The sequence below is a fragment of the Tauraco erythrolophus genome, chromosome 18 (genome assembly GCF_009769465.1).
Source record: "Tauraco erythrolophus isolate bTauEry1 chromosome 18, bTauEry1.pri, whole genome shotgun sequence".
NCBI classification, from domain to species: domain Eukaryota; kingdom Metazoa; phylum Chordata; class Aves; order Musophagiformes; family Musophagidae; genus Tauraco; species Tauraco erythrolophus.
The window spans coordinates 12715532-12721531 of NC_141482.1; positions in this window are offsets into that span (position 1 = coordinate 12715532).

The following is a 6000-nucleotide window of genomic DNA, read 5'->3' on the forward strand; positions in this document are numbered from 1 at the left end:
AATCTACCCTTAATACTATTGCTACATACAAAATGCAAAATGATGTCAGGATAAGCAAATACTTGTAGTCCTGGGTAAAATGAATCAGCCATTAGAAATAGAAAAGTGTTTTTTTTTTCTTAAAAAAGTCACACCATTACCCAAAAATTTTCACTATGAAGGGAAGCACTTGGATTAGAAGTCCCCAAGCTGAATTTATTGCTATGATTATTTGATCAGAGCTAATTAGACAACTGGGTAGCATTCACTGTGTACACATAATCAAGGAGATGAACCATAGTACTATCAGGTAATAGGAAGTTAGTTCTGAATAATTAAGCAGTTTGGTTTTGGTTGTCTTTTTTTTTTTTTTTTTTAAGCTTTAACGTTTATTTGCTGAAGCTCAGAAGCAAGAACTTAAACTACAACTCTCCCTCGAGATGCTTGAGATGGACAAACTTGATGCTTCAGTCTGATGCCAGTGGAGAATTCAGCATTATGCAACACACTCATTTCAACAATGCCCCTGTGAGGGCATGTGAACCTGTATGAAGAAGCTTTCTCCTATGCTCCCCTCACAAGAGTCTCAGTAAAAGATAATCTTTATCCTGTAACCCGGCAGGGAACGTATCACTATTGAACAAAAATTTGAAGGCAGATCCGAACTTCAGCAACACAAAGTTTCAGGAAACATTTTTTCTATGTGATTTTAAAAAGTACAATAGAAACATCCTGTTCCACTTACTGCTTCCTGTGTGTCTGAAGAATCCATCCACAGCTTCATGCAGGCAACTGTAATTGGAGAATGTGATGAGTCAGAGAGAGATTGCCTATACATGAGTTCTCATTAAGAATAAACAGATACAAAAGTCTTTCTCTTGTTAATGTATGCAAGCCTGAATCATCGTATTGTAACTTCACGGCAGATGTTTAAATGACAGTATCTATGCAGAATAAATATGAATGGCTAATATAAGTATTATTGTAAACTATAGCAAGTTAAGAGTATACCTTGAGTATTCAATAGATTACCTAATTTTGACACAAATTATTCCTGCACTTGATAGTTTCATTCAAAAACATTTACAGTGGTTATTTGAGGATGCACTGTAGTTGATGAACAGAACTCCAATTATTCATCCTAAAGAATTTCCTAAAGGTGAAAGGGTAGGACTGTGGAACTTCAAATGAAACTTCATACAATCAGAGTAACTTACCATACTCGAGCATTTGCTGTTCTAAGCCCCTACATACATTATCATCCACAGTACATACATTTGTTTTTGCTAGTACTATAAACCACATTTTTATGTCTTCATTGAAATATCATCACTGAATAACTTGGAAACTTGGCAATATGGATGATATCCAACCCTGGACATTTTTCAATGTAAATAATTTCTTCAGAAATTATGGACCTTTTTTTTGCTAGGAGGATGCAAGAGCAAGCTAGGATAAAAAAGGTAACTTCTGCAAATCCTGTTCTATATTATTTAAAAAGAAAGAGAGGAAATCCCTTACTTGTGACATTACAGATATTTTTTTGGTTTGACTGACCTTCATGCAGACTTTCCCCAGGGCACATAGGTTAAACTGTAGCCTGATGACATTAAGTTATATTTTATCAGAAGAAAGATGGAGACCAAAAGAAAAATAAAAAGAAATTAACAGTAAAAATGGTTATATAGACTTACAGCAGTGATCATAGACTTTGTTTGAAACAAGAAAGGGAGGTCTTTGCCAAAATATATGATATATTTTATATATATGTGGATATATTTCATAAATAAATTATTATAGTTATAAAATTAAATATATCTTTTCAGTTATTGCATTTGTATTAGTTTCTTACTTGCTGTACAAATGACTTTGTACATTTATAGAAAATAGTTTATTTATTGTATAAAAACACTTCACATACTATTTTCCCATAATTTTTAAAAGACATTGTATAGTTTTGGACATTTTAAAAAGTAATCGAGCTTTGTTTTGAAGAATGGTTAATGTTCATTTATAACCACCAATTGGATTTTTTCCACCCTGAATGCACACACCCAGGTCATACAAAAACTTGCCTTCTTCAAGAGATTGAAGGTTCTCCTAACAGTTTGAGAATTATGAAACCACAATAAAAATTTCCTTGATAATAATTATGCATAAAAAGCTACATTTCAAATTTGTGTCCCTTTTGCTATAAATGTAACCCTTATCTGGCCTAATTTGTATCCGGGGACAAATGAGGAGGGAATAATCGTTTGGGCTGTGAGGTTTTTTGCAAGCAATGTTCACTGACTTCAGCTTCAATCATTTTTTTTTTTTTCCCCCTCTGGAATTGCTAACGCATCCCAGTGCTAACAAGGCTGTCAGTGCCTCCTCGACTGATACAATTCAGCATTTAGATGAACTGCTCAGTCTGTGTTTGGTTTTCTACTGTCTTCCCCCCATCTTAATTCAGTTTAAACGTTGCATTTGAAGATGGATTCACACCTTTCACTCTATTTTAAATGTTCACAGAAAAAAAAATATTTGGTTTCTTTCTTTGGCATGCGGGTAGATTTAGCCCTTGGGCTATGGGTTGTTATTGTGCTTTTTCCTCAAGAAAGAAAAATCCACTTTCTTCTGTGTGAATTCCACTTTCAAGTAGTTTGATTTTGGGATTGCACAGTAGCTGAAAACATTGTGCCAATGAACCGCAAGCAGCTAAAAATCAGTCCTTCATGAATACAGCAAGAGAAGGATTCTCTTCTCGTTTCTTCTTCAAACCCAGAAGAGGGGAAAAAAATCTGAAGTTTACTGTAGGTTTCTCCAAATAAACCTATAAACCACAGCACATACCTGAAAATCATACGTGCTGGGTTCTGGAGTCGAACTACCATTATTCTGTCTGGGAACAGTTAACAGCCACGAGATTGTTTTTACCTAATTTCTTATGCTTATAGAAAATGTCACCATTAATATGCCTCAGCTCTTAGGGCATCAGTTTACCTGTTTTTAATTTGTAACTAGAAGATGTTAAGCTAATTTGAAATCCTATTCTTTAAAAATTACACACAAAATTAATTTAATATACAACTAATGAATATTTTTAACAAACAACTCATAAAATGATTATTTGCAGAAGTTAGAAATAAATGTTCTTTCAACACAGAACATTAGCATAGTTAGGTGTACTGCAGAGTTATTCTTGGTCTGGGATATTATTTTGAGGACACTTGTGTTTACTTTTGTAACGACAAATTACTTCTGGCTCTTACTCTATTCCATGTAAAACCATTTATATATGACTCTGCTCTAATTCTGTCAGAGTTGCATAGCTCTCATTCTAGTTCCCGTTAATAAAAGTTCAGTTTTCAGCTCTTAATAGCAATAAGAACAATAAATGATCAAAAGTCTAGAAAACAATGTAGAATGGAGGTTTGGAAGAATTTCAATTTTTTAGCCTACAAAGGAGAAGAGGAGATGTGAATGCAGTTGTCAAATGCAAAGGGCTGTGACGGAGAGGAGAGCAGTATTTTGTTGCCTGGGCTGCCAGAAGGAAGGACAAGAAGTAGTCGGCTTACGTTACAGCAAAGCTATTCAGGTGAACAGATCAGAAAGAACGGTTAAGTGCCATGAAGACAATGGTCTCCCATCACCCCTTCCACCTCTTCCTCCTTGGCTGTGCCTTGTGAAGGGCATTGGCTTTGATGTCAGAGTAAGGGGGCAGTCAAAGCTGGGAGTGTGAAAGGGGATACCCATGTCTTCCTACAGTTGGGTGACTTCCCTGAGCAGAGCTTATGGCTTGTTTCCTGTGTGTTAGAATAAATGGCTCCTGGCTTGCTGTGCCAGCTTTTGGGGATACCGTTCTTTTGCTACTAGTTCTTCTCATATATTATTAAGCATTTGTAAAACCTGGGAGTCAAGTTCTTCTGTAGATCCTTCTCCTGTTATCTCAATATAGGGATAACAAAATAAGGTGGAGGAAAAAAGCCTGTTTTTTTGTTGACTTCACCAGGAAAGATGTTTCATTTTTATAAAGAAATCTACCCAAATTAAAATAGACCCTTGATTTATTCATTTAATTATCCTCACCCTTACTAACGTGGTTTTTTTTAACACACTGAAGTCTACCAGATACATGAGTGGGAGAAGGTGATACATTTTCAGGCTTATTTTATCATACAGGCAGAAGTAATTTTCTCTTGGCTAAACTGTTATGACTTAAATCATTCCTCATCTGCTTTAAAAATGTGCTAAATGATATTTACTATATCCTCCAACTATTTATTAAATACAGCAGAACTGAATTGTTTTTTCTGCATAATAAACCATGAAACTTATGGCATTATGTGCAAGCAGAGACTGAATGAAATGTTTTTGATGGTTTTAAAATCCTCAAGTTCCACATCTAAGCCTTTCTCTCTCACAAAGCACAGCTGAGCAAAAAGAGCTTGTAAGAATTCCTCTTGCTACAAGAAAAGAATCCAAGTGTTACATGCACTATAATATTCTTTTTATAATGACCAAAAGCAATGGTGGCCTCAGTTCTGGAGTGTGTTCTTATCAGATCTGCCCTGAATACTTTCAGGTAGCTGGCACTCAAGCCTGAAGGATGTTCCCATTGGCAGCATCTAGCATTTTTCACACATGCTCAAGATGTTACTTTTGGGAGTTGGTTTTCAGAACAGCTAGGCAAAAATAACCCTGATGTGAGGAAAATCATGGTAATTTGGTCCAAGGTGATTTAAGATGACAAAACTGTCTGTCTCTATAAAAGTAGAATGCAGGCTAACATAGGACCGAATAATGTAGCTAAAAGTTATTGTTAGAAAAGCAACAGATTCTAGCCATGAGAACATTACATCTTTAAATCCACAGCTTGAAATCTATTGGAATGGTAATCAAGCAAAATTGTAAACAGATGAGATTGGAAACAATGTCTGTTTTCACTACTAGAGTTTTACAGTGGAAGAGATATAACCTGATCTGGAGACCTTTATGCTACAAAGAAATGTCAGGATTGAGAGACTTTAAATACATTAAGCAAGTTAAACAAAGCATACTGAACTTTCTGTTTACCTTGCAGTAGTATCTTGCCAAACTTTGTTTAAAAGCACATTTTAAAGAGGATTTTGACTTCCAAGGTTTTCAGAGGTGCTTTTGAAGACAGGCGTGCACTGGTTTCAAGTCCAAAGATATCTCTGTAGCAGAGCAACCCATGCTGACAGTAGCACAGCTGAGCTTCAATAGAGGTTTGGGATGAGGTCTGCCATGGGAACCTCACTGAATCCTTGGGCTCTTGCTGGGTTTTAGCCTAGACTCACACTAGTATCCACATTGAACACCCCTTCTAGCTTAAGTTCTCTCATTTTATTTCAGTATAATCCTTATCCATTTTGTATCAGACCAGGTTGCTGGTCATTTCCTGTATGAGCCACTTCTAGAAATGAGGTAGATATGTAAGCCCATCTAAAAACTCCTTCCATGCCTTTGTGTTTCTTTAGGCATCTAGACATCTTTACCATGTGCTATCATTCCATCATCAGTAAATGGGTGCCTTGACTCAAACTTCCTGCAGATATGTCTATTACATAAATGGAATTGCACTGACTTACAAGACCTGAAGTTCTAGCCGCTTAACAATAAGTTGTTTAGAAGTCTCTGACATTCAAATTCCATTTTTCCTATGAATATTTCAAAATCCTATACAGAAAAGATCATTTAGACACTAAAGAGCCAGTATGATAAACAATGAAATAACCTTCTCTAAGATGAGAGTTTCTTTTTTACTGGTTATAATGGAGATTCCATTAGACAACAAATCACATTTATTAACTAATCATTTCTGTTAAAGCTGTTTCTCAGAGCGTGAACCAGCTCCCTTAAGTTAGTGTTTATGCATTTCATGAATGGTAATTTTGCTGTACTTGTCCAGGAATTATTTGTTCTATTGCAATGAGTTAAACAATTTTCTTTTTTATTTTAATAGTTCATTTTGATTTACCTGTATTATTTTTATAATTACTCCCCTCACTCCCCAAA